General features: G+C 42.8%; 8 non-coding genes and 2 pseudogenes across 8 annotated transcripts; 3 read left to right on the top strand and 7 right to left on the bottom strand.

The window, feature by feature from the left end:
• Nucleotides 1-735: 735 nt before the first annotated feature.
• On the bottom strand, nucleotides 736-809 carry TRNAN-AUU (transfer RNA asparagine (anticodon AUU)). Its single transcript has one exon. It is a non-coding gene; the product is annotated as a tRNA-Asn (tRNA).
• Nucleotides 810-4,919: 4,110 nt separating this feature from the next.
• Nucleotides 4,920-4,993, top strand: TRNAN-AUU (transfer RNA asparagine (anticodon AUU)). The gene has a single exon. It is a non-coding gene; the product is annotated as a tRNA-Asn (tRNA).
• Nucleotides 4,994-10,865: 5,872 nt separating this feature from the next.
• On the top strand, nucleotides 10,866-11,014 carry LOC134998630 (U1 spliceosomal RNA; annotated as a pseudogene).
• Nucleotides 11,015-11,166: 152 nt separating this feature from the next.
• LOC134998305 (U1 spliceosomal RNA) lies at nucleotides 11,167-11,329 on the top strand. Its single transcript, XR_010200588.1, has one exon. It is a non-coding gene; the product is annotated as a U1 spliceosomal RNA (small nuclear RNA).
• A 9,901-nt stretch (nucleotides 11,330-21,230) lies between these two features.
• LOC134998900 (U1 spliceosomal RNA) lies at nucleotides 21,231-21,394 on the bottom strand. The gene has a single exon (XR_010201064.1). It is a non-coding gene; the product is annotated as a U1 spliceosomal RNA (small nuclear RNA).
• Nucleotides 21,395-22,048: 654 nt separating this feature from the next.
• Nucleotides 22,049-22,211, bottom strand: LOC134999154 (U1 spliceosomal RNA). Its single transcript, XR_010201315.1, has one exon. It is a non-coding gene; the product is annotated as a U1 spliceosomal RNA (small nuclear RNA).
• Nucleotides 22,212-22,363: 152 nt separating this feature from the next.
• Nucleotides 22,364-22,527, bottom strand: LOC134999009 (U1 spliceosomal RNA). The gene has a single exon (XR_010201170.1). It is a non-coding gene; the product is annotated as a U1 spliceosomal RNA (small nuclear RNA).
• Nucleotides 22,528-23,201: 674 nt separating this feature from the next.
• On the bottom strand, nucleotides 23,202-23,364 carry LOC134998421 (U1 spliceosomal RNA). Its single transcript, XR_010200685.1, has one exon. It is a non-coding gene; the product is annotated as a U1 spliceosomal RNA (small nuclear RNA).
• A 691-nt stretch (nucleotides 23,365-24,055) lies between these two features.
• LOC134998299 (U1 spliceosomal RNA) lies at nucleotides 24,056-24,197 on the bottom strand (annotated as a pseudogene).
• Nucleotides 24,198-24,349: 152 nt separating this feature from the next.
• Nucleotides 24,350-24,513, bottom strand: LOC134998777 (U1 spliceosomal RNA). Its single transcript, XR_010200946.1, has one exon. It is a non-coding gene; the product is annotated as a U1 spliceosomal RNA (small nuclear RNA).
• Nucleotides 24,514-25,745: the final 1,232 nt, after the last annotated feature.

Below are 25,745 nucleotides of genomic sequence, written 5' to 3'. Positions count from 1 at the left end.
AATTTGTTTTAATAGTATATTGACAGCATTGTTTTCTTTAAAAAATCCACTTAATTTTCTTTACCCTATTACTGAAATGGTAATTGACAAAAACAAACTACATTGTCACCAGAAGAGCAATGCAAAATGTACAAGTGATATATGAAAATCATCTTCCATCTTGAATTTCAATGATGCCTTGGGACAACAATTTGTGAGAAACATCTTCACCCACAAAGAAAGATTTTCTTAATTCCTTACCTGTGTGCTGATTAGATATCACCTTGTTTTCACATTAAACAGACTTCCCCGTGAGGAAGCAGCAAGGATGCAGTGACGTTTCCTGGTGTCAACCTGTATTATTTCAGTAGACATTGAAATGAGGATGCATCTTTGATGCCTTTCCAATGAAGCAAGTTTATTTCAGTAATAGGTGAAAAACCATTCCTACAAAGGTGTTAATCAGAGACTTGGCTTTGTGGACACTTTTCAGAGAGCAAATTTGTTAGCATAAACATAAAATCAGAAAATGAAGAGCTGTTTAATCACTCAATTGGACTTTTCTGCCAGCATATTTTTTTTCTCTGCAACCCACTGCTAAATTGTGCTTCCTAGCTGTTTTTTTATAAAATCACTTAATCAAATCTAACTCTGATTACATCAGAGAAGGCCAGGTACCCTACACCATAAGGGGGGTTTTTGAAATTTTGACTTGTCTACTTAAAGATCACCAAAATCTGATTACAAGGTCAATTACATCCCTGGGTGGGATTGAACCACCAACCTTTTGGTTAATAGCCAAACATGCTAACCGATTGCGCCACAGAGACACCTTGCAAAAGTCAATACTGACAAAGGCTAATAATCATTCATCTAGAACGTTTCCTAGAAAAACTTTAAAAAGTCAATAATCTGGAGAATTTTTGTAAGAAACACATTGGTACTTTCCCATGATGAGTGAGTGCTTCAGGATTTCTTGCACTTACATGGGCTATTAACCAAAAGGTTGGTGGTTCAATCCCACCCAGGGATGTAATTGACCTTGTCATCAGATTTTGGTGATCTTTAAGTAGACAAGTCAAAATTTCAAACCCCCTCTTATGGTGTAGGGTACCTGGCCTTCTCTGACGTAATCAGAGTTAGATTTAATTAAGTGATTTTATAAAAAACAGCTAGGAAGCACAATTTAGCAGTGGGTTGCAGAGAAAAAAATAACATTTTAAACCTACCGGTAATTTTTTTTTCTCGTAGTCCGTAGAGGATGATGGGGACTCCGTAAGGACCATGGGGGATAGACGGGCTCCGCAGCAGACATGGGCACTTTAAGAAAGACTTTAGATCTGGGTGTGCACTGGCTCCTCCCTCTATGCCCCTCCTCCATACCTCAGTTAGAGAAACTGTGCCCAGAGGAGACAGACAGTTCGAGGAAAGGATTTTTGTTAATCCAAGGTCAAGATTCATACCAGCCACACCAATCACACCGTATAACTTGTGATATACTACCCAGTTAACAGTATGAATCAAATCTAACTCTGATTACATCAGAGAAGGCCAGGTACCCTACACCATAACAGGGGTTTTCGAAATTTTGACTTGTCTACTTAAAGATCAACAAAATCTGATTACAAGTTCAATTACGTCCCTGGGTGGGATTGAACCACCAACCTTTTGGTTAATAGCCGTACACACTAACTGATTGCGCCACAGCGAAACTTTGCAAAAGTACATACTGACAAAGGCTAATAAGCATTCATCTAGAACGATTCCTAGAAAAACTTTAAAAAGTCAATAATCTGGAGAGTTTTTGTAAGATGTTTCTTCCAGCAATCAATGAAGAAACACATTGGTACTTTCCCATGATGAGTGAGTGCTTCAGGATCTCTTGCACTTACATGTGCAGCAGAGTACTGCAATGGAAGCATGCTGGGCCCATAACCCAGAGGTAGGCAGATTGAAACTATCCTTTGCTATATGCATTTTTTTTTTGTTCATTAAAGTAATCCAAAACTGGGATTGATATTTTAGCTTTTATTTTTACTTAAAGTACAATAACTTTTACCATTTTAATTTGTTTTAATAGTATATTGACAGTGTTGTTTTCTTTCAAAAATCCAATTAATTTTCTTTACCCGATTATTAAAATGGTAATTGACAAAAACAAACTACATTGTCACCAGAAGAGCAATACAAAATGTACAAGTGATATATTAAAATCATCTTTCCAGCTTGAATTTCAATGATGCATTGGGGCAACGATTTTGTGAGAAACATCTTCACCCTTAAATAAAGATTTTCTTTATTCCTTACCTGTGTGCTAATTAGATATCACCTTGTTTTCACATTAAACAGACTTCCACATGAGAAAGCAGCAAGGATGCAGTGGCGTTAATGTTTCCTGGTGTCAACCTGTATTATTTCAGTAGATATTGAAATGAGGATGCATCTTGCTGCCTTTCCAATGAAGCAAGTTTAATTTAGTAATAGGTGAAAAACCATCCCTACAAATATGTTAATCAGAGACTTGGCTTTGTGGACACTTTTCAGAGAGCAAATTTGTTAGCATAAACATAAAATCAGAAAATGAAGAGCTGTTTAAACAGCTACTGCCTGAGGGTCTCTTGACCTGGTGCAATACCTCTGTAGCTTTTTGTTGAGGCGGGACGCCATCATGTCTATCTGGAACAGTCCCCACCGACTTGCAATCTGTGCGAAGACTTCCTGATGGAGTCCCCACTCTCCTGGATGTAGGTCGTGTCTGCTGAGGAAGTCTGCTTCCCAGTTGTCCACTCCCGGAATGAACACTGCTGACAGTGCGCTTACATGATTCTCCGCCCAGGTTGCAGAGAAAAAGAAATATGCTGGCAGAAAAATCCAATTGAGTGATTAAACAGCTCTTCATTTTCTGGCTTTATTTTTATGCTAACAAATGTGTTCTCTGAAAAGTGTCCAAAAAGCCAAGTATCGGATTAACATCTTTGTAGGGATGGTTTTTCACCTATTACTAAATTAAACTTGCTTCATTGGAAAGGCAGCAAGATGCATCCTCATTTCAATATCTACTGAAATAATACAGGTTGACACCAGGAAACATTAACGCCACTGCATCCTTGCTGCTTTCTCATGTGGAAGTCTGTTTAATGTGAAAACAAGGTGATATCTAATTAGCACACAGGTAAGGAATTAAGAAAATCTTTATTTAAGGGTGAAGATGTTTCTCACAAAATCGTTGCCCCAATGCATCATTGAAATTCAAGCTGGAAAGATGATTTTAATATATCACTTGTACATTTTGTATTGCTCTTCTGGTGACAATGTAGTTTGTTTTTGTCAATTACCATTTTAATAATTGGGTAAAGAAAATTAAGTGGATTTTTGAAAGAAAACAATACTGTCAATATACTATTAAAACAAATTAAAATGGTAAAAGTTATTGTACTTTAAGTAAAAATAAAAGAGCAAAAATATCAATCCCAGTTTTTGTTTACTTTAATTAACAACAAAAAAATGCATATAGCAGAGGATAGTTTCAATCTGCCTACCTCTGGGTTATGGACCCAGCATGCTTCCATTACAGTACTCTGCTGCACATGTAATTGCAAGAGATCCTGAAGCACTCACTCATCATGGGAAAATACCAATGTGTTTCTTCATTGGTTGATGGAAGAAACATCTTACAAAAACTCTCCAGATTATTGACTATTTAAAGTTTTTCTAGGAAACGTTCTAGATGAATGCTTATTAGCCTTTGTCAGTATATACTTTTGCAAAGTGTCGCTGTGGCGCAATCAGTTAGTGTGTACGGCTATTAACCAAAAGGTTAGTGGTTCAATCCCACCCAGGGACGTAATTGACCTTGTTATCAGATTTTGGTGATCTTTAAGTAGACAAGTCAAAATTTCAAAAACCCCTGTTATGGTGTAGGGTACCTGGCCTTCTCTGATGTAATCAGAGTTAGATTTGATTCAGTGATTTTATAAAAACAGCTAGGAAGCACAATTTAGCAGTGGTTTGCAGAGAAAAAGAAATATGCTGGCAAAAAAATCCAATTGAGTGATTAAACAGCTCTTCATTTTCTGGCTTTATTTTTATGCTAACAAATTTGTTCTCTGAAAAGTGTCCACAAAGCCAAGTATCTGATTAACATCTTTGTAGGGATGGTTTTTCACCTATTACTAAATTAAACTTGCTTCATTGGAAAGGCAGCAAGATGCATCCTCATTTCAATATCTACTGAAATAATACAGGTTGACACCAGGAAACATTAACGCCACTGCATCCTTGCTGCTTTCTCATGTGGAAGTCTGTTTAATGTGAAAACAAGGTGATATCTAATTAGCACACAGGTAAGGAATTAAGAAAATCTTTATTTAAGGGTGAAGATGTTTCTCACAAAATTGTTGCCCCAATGCATCATTGAAATTCAAGCTGGAAAGATGATTTTAATATATCACTTGTACATTTTGTATTGCTCTTCTGGTGACAATGTAGTTTGTTTTTGTCAATTACCATTTTAATAATAGGGTAATGAAAATTAAGTGGATTTTTGAAAGAAAACAATACTGTCAATATACTATTAAAACAAATTAAAATGGTAAAAGTTATTGTACTTTAAGTAAAAATAAAAGAGCAAAAATATCAATCCCAGTTTTGGATTACTTTAATTAACAAAAAAAAATGCATATAGCAAAGGATAGTTTCAATCTGCCTACCTCTGGGTTATGAACCCAGCATGCTTTCATTACAGTACTCTGCTGCACATGTAAGTGCAAGAGATCCTGAAGCACTCACTCATCATGGGAAAGTACCAATGTGTTTCTTCGTTGGTTGATGGAAGAAACATCTTACAAAAACTCTCCAGATTATTGACTTTTTAAAGTTTTTCTAGGAAACGTTCTAGATGAATGCTTATTAGCCTTTGTCAGTATGGACTTTCGCAAAGTGTCTCTGTGGCGCAATCGGTTAGTGTGTTTGGTTATTAACCAAAGGGTTGGTGGTTCAATCCCACCCAGGGACATAATTGACCTTGTTATCAGATTTTGGTGATCTTTAAGTAGACAAGTCAAAATTTCAAACCCCCTGTTATGGTGTAGCGTACCTGGCCTTCTCTGATGTAATCAGAGTTAGATTTGATTCAGTGATTTTATAAAAACAGCTAGGAAGCACAATTTAGCAGTGGGTTGCAGAGAAAAAGAAATATGCTGGCAGAAAAATCCAATTGAGTGATTAAACAGCTCTTCATTTTCTGGCTTTATTTTTATGCTAACGAATTTGTTCTCTGAAAAGTGTCCACAAAGCCAAGTATCTGATTAACATATTTGTAGGGATGGTTTTTCACCTATTACTAAATTAAACTTGCTTCATTGGAAAGGCAGCAAGATGCATCCTCATTTCAATATCTACTGAAATAATACAGGTTGACACCAGGAAACATTAACGCCACTGCATCCTTGCTGCTTTCTCATGTGGAAGTCTGTTTAATGTGAAAACAAGGTGATATCTAATTAGCACACAGGTAAGGAATTAAAAAAATCTTTATTTAAGGGTGAAGATGTTTCGCACAAAATCGTTGCCCCAATGCATCATTGAAATTCAAGCTGGAAAGATGATTTTAATATATCACTTGTACATTTTGTATTGCTCTTCTGGTGACAATGTAGTTTGTTTTTGTCAATTACCATTTTAATAATCGGGTAAAGAAAATTAATTGGATTTTTGAAAGAAAACAATACTGTCAATATACTATTAAAACAAATTAAAATGGTAAAAGTTATTGTACTTTAAGTAAAAATAAAAGAGCAAAAATATCAATCCCAGTTTTGGATTACTTTAATTAACAAAAAAAATGCATATAGCAGAGGATAGTTTCAATCTGCCTACCTCTGGGTTATGGACCCAGCATGCTTCCATTACAGTACTCTGCTGCACATGTAAGTGCAAGAGATCCTGAAGCACTCACTCATCATGGGAAAGTACCAATGTGTTTCTTCATTGGTTGATGGAAGAAACATCTTACAAAAACTCTCCACATTATTGACTTTTTAAAATGTTTCTAGGAATCATTCTAGATGAATGCTTATTAGCCTTTGTCAGTAAGTACTTTTGCAAAGTGTCGCTGTGGCGCAATCAGTTAGTGTGTAAGGCTATTAACCAAAAGGTTGGTGGTTCAATCCCACCCAGGGACTTAATTGACCTTGTTATCAGATTTTGGTGATCTTTAAGTAGACAAGTCAAAATTTCAAACCCCCTGTTATGGTGTAGGGTACCTGGCCTTCTCTAATGTAATCAGAGTTAGATTTGATTCAGTGATTTTATTAAAACAGCTAGGAAGAACAATTTAGCAGTGGGTTGCAGAGAAAAAGAAATATGCTGGCAGAAAAATCCAATTGAGTGATTAAACAGCTCTTCATTTTCTGGCTTTACTTTTATACTAACAAATTTGTTCTCTGAAAAGTGTCCACAAAGCCAAGTCTCTGATTAACACCTTTGTAGGGATGGTTTTTCACCTATTACTAAATTAAACTTGCTTCATTGGAAAGGCAGCAAGATGCATCTTCATTTCAATGTCTACTGAAATAATACAGGTTGACACCAGGAAACATTAACGCCACTGCATCCTTGCTGCTTTCGCATGTGGAAGTCTGTTTAATGTGAAAACAAGGTGATATCTAATTAGCACACAGGTAAGGAATTAAGAAAATCTTTATTTAAGGGTGAAGATGTTTCTCACAAAATCGTTGCCCCAATGCATCATTGAAATTCAAGCTGGAAAGATGATTTTAATATATCACTTGTACATTTTGTATTGCTCTTCTGGTGACAATGTAGTTTGTTTTTGTCAATTACCATTTTAATAATCGGGTAAAGAAAATTAAGTGGATTTTTGAAAGAAAACAATACTGTCAATATACTATTAAAACAAATTAAAATGGTAAAAGTTATTGTACTTTAAGTAAAAATAAAAGAGCAAAAATATCAATCCCAGTTTTGGATTACTTTAATTAACAAAAAAAAAAATGCATATAGCAGAGGATAGTTTCAATCTGCCTACCTCTGGGTTATGGACCCAGCATGCTTCCATTACAGTACTCTGCTGCACATGTAAGTGCAAGAGGTACTGAAGCACTCACTTATCATGGGAAAGTACCAATGTGTTTCTTCATTGGTTGATGGAAGAAACATCTTACAAAAACTCTCCACATTATTGACTTTTTAAAATGTTTCTAGGAATCGTTCTAGATGAATGCTTATTAGCCTTTGTCAGTATGTACTTTTGCAAAGTGTAGCTGTGGCGCAATCAGTTAGTGTGTAAGGCTATTAACCAAAAGGTTGGTTGTTCAATCCCACCCAGGGACTTAATTGACCTTGTTATCAGATTTTGGTGATCTTTAAGTAGACAAGTCAAAATTTCAAACCCCCTGTTATGGTGTAGGGTACCTGGCCTTCTCTGATGTAATCAGAGTTAGATTTGATTCAGTTATTTTATAAAAACAGCTAGGAAGCACAATTTGGCAGTGGGTTGCAGAGAGAAAGAAATATGCTGGCAGAAAAATCCAATTGAGTGATTAAACAGCTGTTCATTTTCTGGCTTTATTTTTATGCTAACTAATTTGTTCTCTGAAAAGTGTCCACAAAGCCAAGTATCTGATTAACATATTTGTAGGGATGGTTTTTCACCTATTACTAAATTAAACTTCCTTCATTGGAAAGGCAGCAAGATGCATCCTCATTTCAATATCTACTGAAATAATACAGGTTGACACCAGGAAACATTAACGCCACTGCATCCTTGCTGCTTTCTCATGTGGAAGTCTGTTTAATGTGAAAACAAGGTGATATCTAATTAGCACACAGGTAAGGAATTAAGAAAATCTTTATTTAAGGGTGAAGATGTTTCTCACAAAATCGTTGCCCCAATGCATCATTGAAATTCAAGCTGGAAAGATGATTTTAATATATCACTTGTACATTTTGTATTGCTCTTATGGTGACAATGTAGTTTGTTTTTGTCAATTACCATTTTAATAATAGGGTAAAGAAAATTAAGTGGATTTTTGAAAGAAAACAATACTGTCAATATACTATTAAAACAAATTAAAATGGTAAAAGTTATTGTACTTTAAGTAAAAATAAAAGCTAAAATATCAATCCCAGTTTTGGATTACTTTAATGAACAAAAAAAAAAATTCATATAGCAAAGGATAGTTTCAATCTGCCTACCTCTGGGTTATGGGCCCAGCATGCTTCCATTGCAGTACTCTGCTGCACATGTAAGTGCAAGAGATCCTGAAGCACTCACTCATCATGCGAAAGTACCAATGTGTTTCTTCATTGGTTGCTGGAAGAAACATCTTACATAAACTCTCCAGATTATTGACTTTTTAAAGTTTTTCTAGGAAACGTTCTAGATGAATGCTTATTAGTCTTTGTCAGTATGTGCTTTTTGCAAAGTGTCTCTGTGGCACAATCGGTTAGTGTGTTCAGCTATTTATCAAAAGGTTGGTGGTTCAATCCCACCCAGGGACGTAATTGACCTTGTGATCAGATTTTGGTGATATTTAAGTAGACAAGTCAAAATTGCAAACCCCCTCTTATGGTGTAGGGTACCTGGCCTTCTCTGATGTAATCAGAGTTAGATTTGATTAAGTGATTTTATAAAAAAACAGCTTGGAAGCACAATTTAGCAGTGGGTTGCAGAGAAAAAGAAAAATGTTGGCAGAAAAATCCAATTGAGTGATTAAACAGCTCTTCATTTTCTGGCTTTATTTTTATGATTACAAATTTGTTCTCTGAAAAGTGTCCACAAAGCCAAGTATCTGATTAACATCTTTGTAGGGATGGTTTTTCACCTATTACTAAATTAAACTTGCTTCATTGGAAAGGCAGCAAGATGCATCCTCATTTCATTATCTACGGAAATAATACAGGTTGACACCAGGAAACATTAACGCCACTGCATCTTTGCTGTTTTCTCATGTGGAAGTCTGTTTAATGTGAAAACAAGGTGATATCTAATTAGCACACAGGTAAGGAATTAAGAAAATCTTTATTTAAGGGTGAATCGTTGCCCCAATGCATCATTGAAATTCAAGCTGGAAAGATGATTTTAATATATCACTTGTACATTTTGTATTGCTCTTCTGGTGACAATGTAGTTTGTTTTTGTCAATTACCATTTTAATAATCGGGTAAAGAAAATTAATTGGATTTTTGAAAGAAAACAATACTGTCAATATACTATTAAAACAAATTAAAATGGTAAAAGTTATTGTACTTTAAGTAAAAATAAAAGAGCAAAAATATCAATCCCAGTTTTGGATTACTTTAATTAACAAAAAAAAAATGCATATAGCAGAGGATAGTTTCAATCTGCCTACCTCTGGGTTATGGACCCAGCATGCTTCCATTACAGTACTCTGCTGCACATGTAAGTGCAAAAGATCCTGAAGCACTCACTCATCATGGGAAAGTACCAATGTGTTTCTTCATTGGTTGATGGAAGAAACATCTTACAAAAACTCTCCACATTATTGACTTTTTAAAATGTTTCTAGGAATCGTTCTAGATGAATGCTTATTAGCCTTTGTCAGTATGTACTTTTGCAAAGTGTCGCTGTGGCGCAATCAGTTAGTGTGTAAGGCTATTAACCAAAAGGTTGGTGGTTCAATCCCACCCAGGGACTTAATTGACCTTGTTATCAGATTTTGGTGATCTTTAAGTAGACAAGTCAAAATTTCAAACCCCCTGTTATGGTGTAGGGTACCTGGCCTTCTCTGATGTAATCAGAGTTAAATTTGATTCAGTGATTTTATAAAAACAGCTAGGAAGCACAATTTAGCAGTGGGTTGCAGAGAAAAAGAAATATGCTGGCAGAAAAATCCAGACAAAGGCTAATAAACAATCATCTAGAACGTTTCCTAGAAAAACTTTAAAAAGTCAATAATCTGGAGTGTTTTTGTAAGATGTTTCTGCCATCAACCAATGAAGAAACACATTGGTACTTTCCCATGATGAGTGAGTGCTTCAGGATCTCTTGCACTTACATGTGCAGCAGAGTACTGCAATGGAAGCATGCTGGGCCCATAACCCAGAGGTAGACAGATTGAAACTATCCTCTGCTATATGCATTTTTTTTGTTAATTAAAGTAATCCAAAACTGGGATTGATATATTTGCTCTTTTATTTTTACTTAAAGTACAATAACTTTTACCATTTTAATTTGTTTTAATAGTATATTAACAGTATTGTTTTCTTTCAAAAATTCACTTAATTTTCTTTTCTGTGTGCTAATTAGATATCACCTTGTTTTCACATTAAATAGACTTCCACATGAGAAAGCAGCAAGGATGCAGTGGCGTTAATGTTTCCTGGTTGTAGTGGGGGACTGTGTTTTACATGCCTTACAGAGCAACTCTGGAGCTGTTACAGTGCCCAGCTGCGGCAAGAAATCAGCTTGAATGCTTCAGGGACTGGGGCATAGCCAACATGAGCCCCACACCGAAGGAGGGTGGAGGTGTTTAATGTGAACTAGGGGTCATCCAAGCACCGCAAAAGGCCGCCATGCCCTGCATAACCCTTTTCTCTTTTCATATGCAGATGAGGGTTCCAGCCAACTTTGGCCCACTGCTTGGATGACATCACCGTATGCAAATCCGTCTTCTGCAGACCTTCACCCAGGAATGCTTTTACTAGTTGTTGCATTTGGTTTGTTGTTTGGGGGTGCTTCAGTATTAGGCAGCCTTCTGCCCTCCCATGTTCATCTGAAAATATGTGTTCTCCCTGCAGTTGTTGTCCCCAGATGAGAGTTCCCTTGTGCTGCCTCAGTTGAATCTCCTTTACTTGACAGAGATGTGCCTGAGCAGCGGCCCTCCCCAGCCCTATCCCAAATCATACTTATTACCATGGTCATGAAGATTGTTCTCCCAGGGTGAGGTTCATTCATTGCATTCTGGGTATGCTGACCCCTGTGATTTCCCCAAATGTGGGAAACTCGACTGCATTATTTGTGGTAGTGGGGGACTGTTTGTGCTTTTCTCTGGTCAGCTCTGGTAAAAGTCAGATTTCTTTGTCTCAGATATTCCTCTAGCCTTGTTCTTCTTTCGAGAGTTCCCTTGTGCTGCCTCAGTTGGATCTCCTTCACTTGACAGGGGGGTGCCCGAGCAGTGACCCTCCCCAGCTCTAGCCCAACTCCTACTTACCTGCCAGGTGAGATACTATGATCATGAAGGTGCTTCTCCCAGGGCAAGGCTCACCCATTGCACTCTGGGTGTGCTGCTCCTGCAATTTCCCCAAATGTGGGAAACTTGATTGCATAATTTGTGTTTCCCCTGGTCGGCTCTCGTATAATTCAGATCTCTTTGTCTCAGGTCTCTCTCCAGCCTAGTTTGCTGTCTGTTTCCACTTCTCTTTTCTGGAGCCGCTCCCTTCTATGCCCTTGCGCACTATCCTGACTTCTCCCGTCTGCTTACTTTGTGCCTTCCAACGCACAATGCGAACTACAGGTAGTGCTGCAGGGCCCACACCCTTTTAGTTGCCTTACAGAGCAGCTCTGGAGCTGTTACAGTGCCCAGCTGCTGCAAGAAATCAGCTTGAATGCTTCAGGGGCTGGGGCATAGCCAACATGAGCCCCACACCAAAGGAGGGTGGGGTTGTTTAATGCGAACTAGGGGTCATCCAAGCACCGCAAAAGGTCGCCATGCCCTGCATGCCCCTTTTCTCTTTTCATATGCAGATGAGGGTTCCAGCCAACTTTGGCCCACTGCTTGGATGACATCACCGTATGCAAATCCGTCTGCTGCAGACCTTCCCCCAGGAATGCTTGTACTAGTTGTTGCATATGGTTTGGTATTTGATGGTGCTTCAGTATTAGGCAGCCTTCCGCCCTCCCATGTTCATCTGAAAAGATGTGGTCTCCCTGCAGTTGTTGTCCCCAGACGAGTGTTCCCTTGTGCTTCCTCAGTTGAATCTCCTTAACTTGACGGGGGAGGGGCTGCCCGAGCAGCCACCCTCCCCAGCCCTATCCCAACTCATACTTATTTTGCATATGAGATCTCTTGATCATGAAGATTGTTCTCACAGGGTGAGGTTCATCCATTATATTTTAAAATAGGAAGGTACAAATTACATATTTGAATTGCATCTATGTGCTGGATTCAAATGTCCCCCCCCCTTCCTTTCTCAATTGTGCCCGTCAGCAGCTATTCTAAGGTTGCTGCCAATGGGTGTGACACATTAATTTCTTCTGTGGGGTACACTGGACCCCACAAGGATTCACATTGGGGTGTAGAGTAGGATCTTGATCTGAGGCACCAACCGGCTCAAAGCTTTTGACTGTTCCCAAGATGCTCAGCGCATCCTCCTCTATAACCCCGCTTCCATGAACAGGGAGCTCAGTTTGTAGTTGGTGCCTTCAGTAGCAGGCCTCTTAACAGGGGCCTGCCTCAGGCAGCCTATTCTTAGCTATTAATTTTGACAAGAAAAGAAGAACTTGTTTTATGAGAATCTACAAGGGCTGCAGCAGGCTAGGTCTAATAGACATCTTTACTGCAGCTTCATCACTCCCAGCGGCGCTGTATACTCCCGTGCCCTGGTTGCTGGGTCACTGCAGCGGAGGCTCCGGTTTCTTCCTAAGGTCAGTCACACACACACCGCCCTTCCGGATCACGAGGCCGCTGATGAAGGGGAGCATGGCCGTAGGGGGTGGACCGTGTGCGCACTGGTGTGGACACTGATTACTGGGCAGCCGCTCCACTAGCCACCAGGTACAGTTAAGGAGCACAGGTCTGGGGGTTTTTCTCCTATATTAAACCAATTTTGTACTGCCCGCAGCACATTGTGATAGGTAATGGGGCCTGATTCAGTTTGGATTGCAATCACAATAAGCGATCCAACTGCAAAAATTGCTAAGAGCATACGCATGTGCCTGCATTTTCTGCGGCACCCCGCAGAGAATGCGATCGCCTCTGCCTGTCAATCGGGGCAGGGGGGGGGGAGAGGGGGGTCAGCAACACTCCATTTCCAAGTCAGGGATGGAGCGGTGCGGGGGCAAGGCTTCAAAATGGGGTCTGCAATGGAGGAGACACAGGGGGCGTGGTCACAGCAGCTGTATGACATCACATTCAGCCGCTGTGATCACAAAAATGGTGGCGGCTTCCTGCGCGCACATACAGTCTGTATCAGCAGGAGGCTACACCATTTTTTATGATCACGCTGAACTGCAGTGCGACTGCAATTACAGCATGGTCAAGAAGGGAGGCGTCATGCTGGGTGGCCATTAGAGATGAGCGGGTTCGGTTCCTCGGAATCCGAACCCGCCCGAACTTCACCCTTTTTTGCACGGGTCCGAGCAGACTCGGATCCTCCCGCCTTGCTCGGTTAACCCGAGCGCGCCCGAACGTCATCATCCCGCTGTCGGATTCTCACGAGACTCGGATTCTATATAAGGAGCCGCGCGTTGCCGCCATTTTCACACGTGCATTGAGATTGATAGGGAGAGGACGTGGCTGGGGTCCTCTCCGTTTAGATTAGAAGATAGAGACGAGTGACATTTGATTTACTACTAATTTGGGGAGCAGTTGAACTTGTCAGGAGTACTCAGTAGTGCAGAGTTTTGCTGATAGTGACCACCAGTTTTATTATTTATAATCCGTTCTCTGCCTGAAAAAAAACGATACACATACCATATCTGTGCTCAGCCTCAGTGTGCTGCATGATATATCATCTATGTATATCTGACTGTGCTGAGTGCTCACTGCTCACACAGCTTAATTGTGGGGGAGACTGGGGAGCAGTTATAGCAGGAGTACAGTGCACACTTTTGCTGCCAGTGTGACCACCAGTATATTGTCTGCCTGAAAAAGTTAAACACTCCTGTGGTGTTTTTTTTTTTTATTCTATAAACGCATTCTGCTGACAGTGTCCAGCAGGTCCGTCATACATTATATTATATAAATATTTACCTGCAGTAGTGTTATATTTTTTTTTTCATCTCTATCATCTTTATCATCTCTATATTAGCAGACGCAGTACGGTAGTCCACGGCTGTGGCTATCTCTGTGTCGTCAGTGCTCGTCCATAATTGTATACCTACCTACCTGTGGTGGGTTTTTTTTTTCTATCTTCTTCATACTAGTAGTTTAGGAGTCTGCTGACAGTGTCCACCAGGTCCATCATTATATTATATACCTACAGTAGTAATATATTTATTATATTATCTATACTAGCAGACGCAGTACGGTAGTCCACGGCTGTGGCTATCTCTGTGTCGTCAGTGCTCGTCCATAATTGTATACCTACCTGTGGTGGGTTTTTTTTTCTATCTTCTTCATACTAGTAGTTTAGGAGTCTGCTGACAGTGTCCACCAGGTCCGTCATTATATTATATACCTACAGTAGTAATATATTTAGTATATTATCTATACTAGCAGACGCAGTACGGTAGTCCATGGCTGTACCTACCTCTGTGTCGTCACTCGTCCATAATTGTATACCTAACTGTGGTGGGTTTTTTTTTCTATCTTCTTCATACTAGTAGTTTAGGAGTCTGCTGACAGTGTCCACCAGGTCCGTAATTATATTATATACCTACAGTAGTAATATATTTAGTATATTATCTATACTAGCAGACGCAGTACGGTAGTCCATGGCTGTACCTACCTCTGTGTCGTCACTCGTCCATAATTGTATACCAACCTGTGGTGGGGTTTTTTTTTTCTATCTTCTTCATACTAGTAGTTTAGGAGTCTGCTGACAGTGTCCACCAGGTCCGTCATTATATTATATACCTACAGTAGTAATATATTTAGTATATTATCTATGCTAGCAGACGCAGTACGGTAGGCCACGGCTGTGGCTATCTCTGTGTCGTCAGTGCTCGTCCATAATTGTATACCTACCTATCTGTGGTGGGGTTTTTTTTTCTATCTTCTTCATACTAGTAGTTTAGGAGTCTGCTGACAGTGTCCACCAGGTCCGTCATTATATTATATACCTACAGTAGTAATATATTTAGTATATTATCTATACTAGCAGACGCAGTACGGTAGTCCACGGCTGTACCTACCTCTGTGTCGTCACTCGTCCATAATTGTATACCTACCTGTGGTGGAGTTTTTTTTCTATCTTCTTCATACTAGTAGTTTAGCAGTCTGCTGACAGTGTCCACCAGGTCCGTCATTATATTATATATACCTACAGTAGTTATATATTTTTTTTTATATCATTAATTATCATCTCTATACTAGCAGACGCAGTATGGTAGGCCACGGCTGTGGCTATCTCTGTGTCGTCAGTGCTCGTCCATAATTGTATACCTACCTACCTGTGGTGGGTTTTTTTTCTATCTTCTTCATACTAGTAGTTTAGCAGTCTGCTGACAGTGTCCACCAGGTCCGTCATTATATTATATATACCTACAGTAGTTATATATATTTTTTTTTTATATCATTAATTATCATCTCTATACTAGCAGACGCAGTACGGTAGTCCACGGCTGTAGCTACCTCTGTGTCGTCAGTCACTCGTCATCCATAAGTATACTAGTATCCATCCATCTCCATTGTTTACCTGAGGTGCCTTTTAGTTGTGCCTATTAAAATATGGAGAACAAAAATGTTGAGGTTCCAAAAATAGGGAAAGATCAAGATCCACTTCCACCTCGTGCTGAAGCTGCTGCCACTAGTCATGGCCGAGAAGATGAAATTCCATCAACGTCGTCTGCCAAGGCCGATGCCCAATGTCATAGTACAGAGCATGTAAAATCCAAAACACAAAAGATCAGTAAAAAAAGGACTCAAAAATCTAAATAAAAATCGTCGGAGGAGAAGCGTAAACTTGCCAATATGCCGTTTACCACACGGAGTGGCAAGGAACGGCTGAGGCCCTGGCCTATGTTCATGGCTAGTGGTTCAGCTTCACATGAGGATGGAAGCACTCAGCCTCTCGCTAGAAAAATTAAAAGACTTAAGCTGGCAAAAGCACAGCAAAGAACTGTGCGTTCTTCAAAATCACAAATCCACAAGGAGAGTCCAATTGTGTCGGTTGCGATGCCTGACCTTCCCAACACTGGACGTGAAGAGCATGCACCTTCCACCATTTGCACACCCCCTGCAAGTGCTGGAAGGAGCACCCACAGTCCAGTTCCTGATAGTCAGATTGAAGATGTCAGTGTTGAAGTACACCAGGATGAGGAGGATATGGGTGTTGCTGGCGCTGGGGAGGAAATTGACAAGGAGGATTCTGATGGTGAGGTGGTTTGTTTAAGTCAGGCACCCGGAGAGACACCTGTTGTCCGTGGGAGGAATATGGCCATTGACATGCCTGGTGAAAATACCAAAAAAATCAGCTCTTCGGTGTGGAAGTATTTCAACAGAAATGCGAACAACAGGTGTCAAGCCGTGTGTTGCCTTTGTCAAGCTGTAATAAGTAGGGGTAAGGACGTTAACCACCTCGGGAACATCCTCCCTTATACGTCACCTGCAGCGCATTCATCATAAGTCAGTGACAAGTTCAAAAACTTTGGGTGACAGCGGAAGCAGTCCACTAACCAGTAAATCCCTTCCTCTTGTAACCAAGCTCACGCAAACCACCCCACCAACTCCCTCAGTGTCAATTTCCTCCTTCCCCAGGAATGCCAATAGTCCTGCAGGCCATGTCACTGGCAATTCTGACGAGTTCTCTCCTGCCTGGGATTCCTCCGATGCATCCTTGAGTGTAACGCCTACTGCAGCTGGCGCTGCTGTTGTTGCTGCTGGGAGTCGATGGTCATCCCAGATAACTGAGGCCTTGGCATCCTGGGCGGTGAGAAACATGGTTCCGGTATCCATCATTACTTCAGAGCCAACTATAGACTTGATTGAGGTACTGTGTCCCCGGTACCAAATACCATCTAGGTTCCATTTCTCTAGGCAGGCGATACCGAAAATGTACACAGACCTCAGAAAAAGACTCACCAGTGTCCTAAAAAATGCAGTTGTACCCAATGTCCACTTAACCACGGACATGTGGACAAGTGGGGCAGGGCAGACTCAGGACTATATGACTGTGACAGCCCACTGGGTAGATGTATTGACTCCCGCCGCAAGAACAGCAGCGGCGGCACCAGTAGCAGCATCTCGCAAACGCCAACTCTTTCCTAGGCAGGCTACGCTTTGTATCACCGCTTTCCAGAATACGCACACAGCTGAAAACCTCTTACGGCAACTGAGGAAGATCATCGCAGAATGGCTTACCCCAATTGGACTCTCCTGTGGATTTGTGGCATCGGACAACGCCAGCAATATTGTGCGTGCATTATATCTGGGCAAATTCCAGCACGTCCCATGTTTTGCACATACCTTGAATTTGGTGGTGCAGAATTATTTAAAAAATGACAGGGGCGTGCAAGAGATGCTGTCGGTGGCCAGAAGAATTGCGGGACACTTTCTGCGTACAGGCACCACGTACAGAAGACTGGAGCAACACCAAAAACGCCTGAACCTGCCCTGCCATCATCTGAAGCAAGAAGTGGTAACGAGGTGGAATTCAACCCTCTATATGCTTCAGAGGATGGAGGAGCAGCAAAAGGCCATTCAAGCCTATACATCTGACCACGATATAGGAGGTAGAATGCACCTGTCTCAAGCGCAGTGGAGAATGATTTCAACGTTGTGCAAGGTTCTGAAACCTTTTGAACTTGCCACACGTGAAGTCAGTTCAGACACTGCCAGCCTGAGTCAGGTCATTCCCGTCATCAGGCTTTTGCAGAAGAAGCTGGAGACATTGAAGGAGGAGCTAAGACAGAGCGATTCCGCTAGGCATGTGGGACTTGTGGATGGAGCCCTTCATTCGCTTAACCAGGATTCACGGGTGGTCAATCTGTTGAAATCAGAGCACTACATTTTGGCCACCGTGCTCGATCCTAGATTTAAAACCTACGTTGTATCTCTCTTTCCGGCAGACACAAGTCTGCAGGGGTTCAAAGACCTGCTGGTGAGAAAATTATCAAGTCAAGTGGAACTTGATCGGTCAACAGCTCCTCCTTCACATTCTCCCGCAATTGGGGGTGCGAGGAAAAGGCTCAGAATTCCGAGCCCACCCGCTGGCGGTGATGCAGGGCAGTCTGGAGCGACTGCTGATGCTGACATCTGGTCCGGACTGAAGGACCTGCCAACGATTACGGACATGTCGTCTACTGTCACTGCATATGATTCTCTCACCATTGAAAGAATGGTGGAGGATTATATGAGTGACCGCATCCAAGTAGGCACGTCAGACAGTCAGTACGTATACTGGCAGGAAAAAGAGGCAATTTGGAGGCCCTTGCACAAACTGGCTTTATTCTACCTAAATTGCCCTCCCACAAGTGTGTACTCCGAAAGAGTGTTTAGTGCCGCCGCTCACCTTGTCAGCAATCGGCGTACGAGGTTACTTCCAGAAAATGTGGAGAAGATGATGTTCATTAAAATGAATTATAATCAATTGCTCCGTGGAGACATTGACCAGCAGCAATTGCCTCCACAAAGTACACAGGGAGCTGAGATGGTGGATTCCAGTGGGGACGAATTGATAATCTGTGAGGAGGGGGATGTACACGGTGATGAATCGGAGGATGATGATGAGGTGGACATCTTGCCTCTGTAGAGCCAGTTTGTGCAAGGAGAGATTAATTGCTTCTTTTTTGGTGGGGGTCCAAACCAACCCGTCATATCAGTCACAGTCGTGTGGCAGACCCTGTCACTGAAATGATGGGTTGGTTAAAGTGTGCATGTCCTGTTTATACAACATAAGGGTGGGTGGGAGGGCCCAAGGACAATTCCATCTTGCACCTCTTTTTTCTTTCATTTTTCTTTGCGTCATGTGCTGTTTGGGGAGTGTTTTTTGGAAGGGCCATCCTGCGTGACACTGCAGTGCCACTCCTAGATGGGCCAGGTGTTTGTGTCGGCCACTTGGGTCGCTGAGCTTAGTCACGCAGCTACCTCATTGCGCCTCTTTTTTTCTTTGCGTCATGTGCTGTTTGGGGAGTGTTTTTTGGAAGGGCCATCCTGCGTGACACTGCAGTGACACTCCTAGATGGGCCAGGTGTTTGTGTCGGCCACTTGGGTCGCTGAGCTTAGTCACACAGCTACCTCATTGCGCCTCTTTTTTTCTTTGCGTCATGTGCTGTTTGGGGAGTGTTTTTTGGAAGGGCCATCCTGCGTGACACTGCAGTGCCACTCCTAGATGGGCAAGGTGTTTGTGTCGGCCACTTGGGTCGCTGAGCTTAGTCACACAGCTACCTCATTGCGCCTCTTTTTTTCTTTGCGTCATGTGCTGTTTGGGGAGTGTTTTTGGAAGGGCCATCCTGCGTGACACTGCAGTGCCACTCCTAGATGGGCCAGGTGTTTGTGTTGGCCACTTGGGTCGCTGAGCTTAGTCACACAGCTACCTCATTGCGCCTCTTTTTTTCTTTGCGTCATGTGCTGTTTGGGGAGTGTTTTTTGGAAGGGCCATCCTGCGTGACACTGCAGTGCCACTCCTAGATGGGCCAGGTGTTTGTATCGACCACTTGGGTCGCTGAGCTTAGTCATCCAGCGACCTCGGTGCAAATTTTAGGACTAAAAATAATATTGTGAGGTGTGAGGTGTTAAGAATAGACTGAAAATGAGTGGAAATTATGGTTATTGAGGTTAATAATACTTTGGGATCAAAATGACTCCCAAATTCTATGATTTAAGCTGTTTTTTAGGGTTTTTTTGAAAAAAACACCCGAATCCAAAACACACCCGAATCCGACAATAAAAATTCGGTGAGGTTTAGCCAAAACGCGTTCGAACCCAAAACACGGCCGCGGAACCGAACCCAAAACCAAAACACAAAACCCGAAAAATTTCTGGTGCACATCTCTAGTGGCCATGCCCTGTCACTGTGCAGGAGCCAGCACCGCTCACACACTAGTCCCCGGTGCAGCCCCCAACCCCCGGGACACCCGGAGCAACAAAATGTAGATTCAGGCCACCAGGCCACGCCCCTACCTATGAAACCATGCCTCCTTTTTACCATTGCGCTGCTTATCTGCGCGCACTGCATTACAATCTCCCTCGCCACCTCTCTGGGTGTCACCAGTGATAGTGACACCTCTGCCATGCTTGTAGCAGCTGGTCCTAAGATCTACGCCTCAAGCCCTGAGTGTTTGCCCTTGTGACTTGTTGATCATCATAGCAAAGCAGATGCTTACAGAAAACTGCAGGGGCTTAGATTGAAAATAAAAAAAATTGATGGGTATAAGGTAGAGAGGAGCGGGTTCGGTTCTCCGAGAACCGAATTCCCCACGAACTCCACGTGGTTTACACTGGTCCGAGGCAGGCTCGGTTGTTCCCGTCTGACTCGGAAAACCTGAACAAGGGAAAATGTCATCATCCCGCTGTCGGATTCTCGCGAGATTCGGATTCCATATAAAGAGCTGCGCGTTGCCGCCATTTTTACTCGTGCATTGAAGAGAGAGCGGAGAGGACGTGGCTATGTTCTCTCAGTGGAAATCTCAATATCAGTGCTCAGTATCAGTGGATACTTATTGCTGCTCAGTAATACTAGTAGTGTGTCTCTCCTGCTCAGTGTCAGTTCTCAGTAGTATCCTCATCAGTGCTCAGTATCACTGCTCATTGTCTTGTGCTGCATTGTTGTGCTCAGCATACTACAGTACATTACTAATAGTCCAGTGCTGCATCTTGCTGCTCAGTGTCAGTTCTAGTATCCTCATCAGTGCTCACTATCACTGCTCATTGCATTGTGGTGTTCTGTATACTACAGTAACATAGTAATATAGTAACATATAGTAACATAGTTTTTGAGGTTGAATAGAGGCAAATTGCCCATCGTGTTCAACCTGTTTTAAGTTGTGATGATTCTACATACTTGCTGAATAATGTTTTATGACAAGTTAGCTACTACAACTCATGTTACCCCCGGATTAACCATGTTGATATTTTAAGTATTATAACCTTGGATAGCTTTTTCATTCAGAAATGTATCCATTCCTTTTTTAAATCCAATTACAGAGTCCGCCATTACCACCTTCCCTGGCAGGGAATTCCACATCCTGATTGCCCTAACAGTGAAGATCATAGTATCTCACCTGGCAGGTAAGTAGGAGTTGGGCCAGAGCTGTGGAGGATTGCTGCTCGGGCACCCCCTGTCAAGTAAAGGAGATCCAACTGAGGCAGCACAAGGGAACTCTCGAAAGAAGAACAAGGCTAGAGGAAGATCTGAGACAAAGAAATCTGACTTTTACCAGAGCTGACCAGAGGAAAGCACAAACACAGTCCCCCACTACCACAAATAATGCAGTCGAGTTTCCCACATTTGGGGAAATCACAGGGGTCAGCATACCCAGAATGCAATGAATGAACCTCACCCTGGGAGAACAATCTTCATGACCATGGTATCGCCTATGCAAAATAAGTATGATTTGGGATAGGGCTGGGGAGGGCAGCTGCTCAGGCACATCTCTGTCAAGTATAGGAGATTCAACTGAGGCAGCACAAGGGAACTCTCATCTGGGGACAACAACTGCAGGGAGAACACATATTTTCAGATGAACATGGGAGGGCAGAAGGCTGCCTAATACTGAAGCACCCCAAACAACAAACCAAATGCAACAACTAGTACAAGCATTCCTGGGGGAAGTTCTGCAGAAGACGGATTTGCATACGGTGATGTCATCCAAGCAGTGGGCCAAAGTTGGCTGGAACCCTCATCTGCATATGAAAAGAGAAAAGGGGTATGCAGGGCATGGCGGCCTTTTGCGGCGCTTGGATGACCCTTAGTTCGCATTAAACACCCCCACCCTCCTACGGTGTGGGGCTCATGTTGACAATGCCCCAGCCCCTGAAGCATTCAAGCTGATTTCTTACAGCAGCTTGGCACTGTAACAGCTCCAGAGCTGCTCTGTAAGGCAAGTAAAAGGGTGTGTAGTTTGCATTGTGCATTGGAAGGCACAAAGTAAGCAGACAGGAGGAGAAGTCAGGATAGTACACAAGGGTATAAAAGGGAGGGGCTCAAGAAAAAAGAAGTGGAAACAGACAGCAAACTAGGCTGGAGAGAGACCTGAGACAAAGAGATCTGAATTATACGAGAGCCGACCAGGGGAAACACAAATTATGCAGTCAAGTTTCCCACATTTGGGGAAATCGCAGGGGCAGCACACCCAGAGTGCAATGGGTGAGCCTTGCCCTGGGAGAAGCACCTTCATGATCATAGTATCTCACCTGGCAGGTAAGTAGGTGTTGGGCTTGAGCTGGGGAGGGTCGCTGCTCGGGCACCCCCCTGTCAAGTGAAGGAGATCCAACTGAGGCAGCACAAGGGAACTCTCGAAAGAAGAACAAGGCTAGAGGAAGATCTGAAACAAAGAAATCTGACTTTTACCAGAGCTGACCAGAGGAAAACACAAACACAGTCCCCCACTACCACAAATAATGCAGTCGAGTTACCCACATTTGGGGAAATCGCAGGGGTCAGCATACCCAGAATGCAATGAATGAACCTCACCCTGGGAGAATAATCTTCATGACCATGGTATCTCCTATGCAAAATAAATATGATTTGGGATAGGGCTGGGGAGGGCCGCTGCTCAGGCACATCTCTGTCAAGTAAAGGAGATTCAACTGAGGCAGCACAAGGGAACTCTCATCTGGGGACAACAACTGCAGGGAGAACACATATTTTCAGATGAACATGGGAGGGCAGAAGGCTGCCTAATACTGAAGCACCCCCAAACAACAAACCAAATGCAACAACTAGTGCAAGCATTCCTGGGGGAAGGCCTGCCGCAGATGGATTTGCATATGGTGATGTCATCCAAGCAGTGGGTCAAAGTTGGCTTCAACCCTCGTCTGGATATGAAAAGAGAAAAGGGGCGTGCAGGGCATGGCGGCCTTTTGCGGCGCTTGGATGACCCTTAGTTTGCATTAAACACCCCCACCCTCCTTCGGTGTTGGTCTCATGTTGGCCATGCCCCAGCCCCTGAAGCATTCAAGCTGATTTCTTGCAGCAGCTTGGCACTGTAACAGCTCCAGAGCTGCTCTGTAAGGCAAGTAAAAGGGTGTGGGCCCTGCAGCACTACCTGTAGTTTGCATTGTGCATTGGAAGGCACAAAGTAAGCAGAGAGGAGGAGAAGTCAGGATAGTGCACAAGGGTATAAAAGGGAGGGGCTCAAGAAAAAAGAAGTGGAAACAGACAGCAAACTAGGCTGTAGAGAGACCTGAGACAAAGAGATCTGAATTATACGAGAGCCGACCAGGGGAAACACAAATTCTGCAGTCAAGTTTCCCACATTTGGGGAAATCGCAGGAGCAGCACACCCAGAGTGCAATGGGTGAGCCTTGCCCTGGGAAAAGCACCTTCATGATCATAGTATCTCACCTGGCAGGTAAGTAGGAGTTGGGCTAGAGCTGGGGAGGGTCGCTGCTCGAGCATCCCCCTGTCAAGTAAAGGAGATTCAACTGAGGCAGCACAAGGGAACTCTCATCTGGGGACAACAACTGCAGGGAGAACACATATTTTCAGATGAACATGGGAGGGCAGAAGGCTGCCTAATACTGAAGCACCCCCAAACAACAAACCAAATGCAACAACTAGTGCAAGCATTCCTGGGGGAAGGCCTGCAGCAGATGGATTTGAATATGGTGATGTCATCCAAGCAGTGGGTCAAAGTTGGCTTCAACCCTCGTCTGCATATGAAAAGAATAAAGGGGTGTGCAGGGCATGGCGGCCTTTTGCGGCGCTTGGATGACCCCTAGTTCGCATTAAACACCTCCACCCTCCTTCGGTGTGGGGCTCATGTTGGCTATGCCCCAGCCCCTGGAGCATTCAAGCTGATTTCTTGCAGCAGCTGGGCACTGTAACAGCTCCAGAGCTGCTCTGTAAAGCAAGTAAAAGGGTGTGGGCCCTGCAGCACTACCTGTAGTTTGCATTGTGCGTTGGAAGGCACAAAGTAAGCAGACGGGAGAAGTCAGGATAGTGCACAAGGGTATAGAAGGGAGGGGCTCAAGAAAAAGTAGTGGAAACAGACAGCAAACTAGGCTGGAGAGCGACCTGAGACAAAGAGATCTGAATTATATGAGAGCCGACCAGGGGAAACACAAATTATGCAGTCAAGTTTCCCACATTTGGGGAAATCGCAGGGGCAGCACACCCAGAGTGCAATGGGTGAGCCTTGCCCTGGGAGAAGCATCTTCATGATCATAGTATCTCACCTGGCAGGTAAGTAGGAGTTGGGCTAGAGCTGGGGAGGGTCGCTGCTCGGGCACCCCCCTGTCAAGTGAAGGAGATCCAACTGAGGCAGCACAAGGGAACTCTCGAAAGAAGAACAAGGCTAGAGGAAGATCTGAGACAAAGAAATCTGACTTTTACCAGAGCTGACCAGAGGAAAGCACAAACACAGTCCCCCACTACCACAAATAATGCAGTTGAGTTTCCCACATTTGGGGAAATCACAGGGGTCAGCATACCCAGAATGCAATGAATGAACCTAACCCTGGGAGAACAATCTTCATGACCATGGTATCTCCTATGCAAAATAAGTATGATTTGGGATAGGGCTGGGGAGGGCCGCTGCTCAGGCACATCTCTGTCAAGTAAAGGAGATTCAACTGAGGCAGCACAAGGATCTCTCATCTGGGGACAACAACTGCAGGGAGAACACATATTTTCAGATGAACATGGGAGGGCAGAAGGCTGCCTAATACTGAAGCACCCCCAAACAACAAACCAAATGCAACAACTAGTGCAAGCATTCCTGGGGGAAGGCCTGCCGCAGATGGATTTGCATATGGTGATGTCATCCAAGCAGTGGGTCAAAGTTGGTTCAAACACCTTTGCAAAGTTCTATAAGTTTGATACCCTGGCTGAGGAGGACCTCCTGTTTGCTCAATCGGTGCTGCAGAGTCATCCGCACTCTCCTGCCCGTTTGGGAGCTTTGGTATAATCCCCATGGTCCTTACGGAGTCCCCAGCATCCTCTAGGACGTAAGAGAAGATAAGATTTTAAACCTACCGGTAAATCTTTTTCTCGTAGTCCGTAGAGGATGCTGGGTGCCCGTCCCAAGTGCGGTCTACTTCTGCAAGACTTGTATATAGTTATTGCTTACATAAGGGTTATATGTTAGTTTTCATCGGTCTTGGACTGATGCTATGTTGTTTTCATACTGTTAACTGGGTAGTATATCACAAGTTATACGGTGTGATTGGTGTGGCTGGTATGAATCTTGACCTTGGATTAACAAAAATCCTTTCCTCGTACTGTCCGTCTCCTCTGGGCACAGTTTCTCTAACTGAGGTATGGAGGAGGGGCATAGAGGGAGGAGCCAGTGCACACCCAGATCTAAAGTCTTTCTTAAAGTGCCCATGTCTGCTGCGGAGCCCGTCTATCCCCCATGGTCCTTACGGAGTCCCCATCATCCTCTACGGACTACGAGAAAAAAAAATTACCGGTAGGTTTAAAATGTTATTTTTTTCTCTGCAACCCACTGCTAAATTGTGCTTCCTAGCTGTTTTTTATAAAATCACTTAATTAAATCTAACTCTGATTACGTCAGAGAAGGCCAGGTACCCTACACCATAAGAGGGGGTTTGAAATTTTGACTTGTCTACTTAAAGATCACCAAAATCTGATGACAAGGTCAATTACATCCCTGGGTGGGATTGAACCACCAACCTTTTGGTTAATAGCCCATGTAAGTGCAAGAAATCCTGAAGCACTCACTCATCATGGGAAAGTACCAATGTGTTTCTTACAAAAATTCTCCAGATTATTGACTT

The sequence above is a fragment of the Pseudophryne corroboree genome, unplaced genomic scaffold, assembly GCF_028390025.1.
Source record: "Pseudophryne corroboree isolate aPseCor3 unplaced genomic scaffold, aPseCor3.hap2 scaffold_149, whole genome shotgun sequence".
Taxonomy (NCBI): Eukaryota; Metazoa; Chordata; class Amphibia; order Anura; family Myobatrachidae; genus Pseudophryne; species Pseudophryne corroboree.
This window is presented reverse-complemented; position numbering and strand designations above follow the sequence as displayed.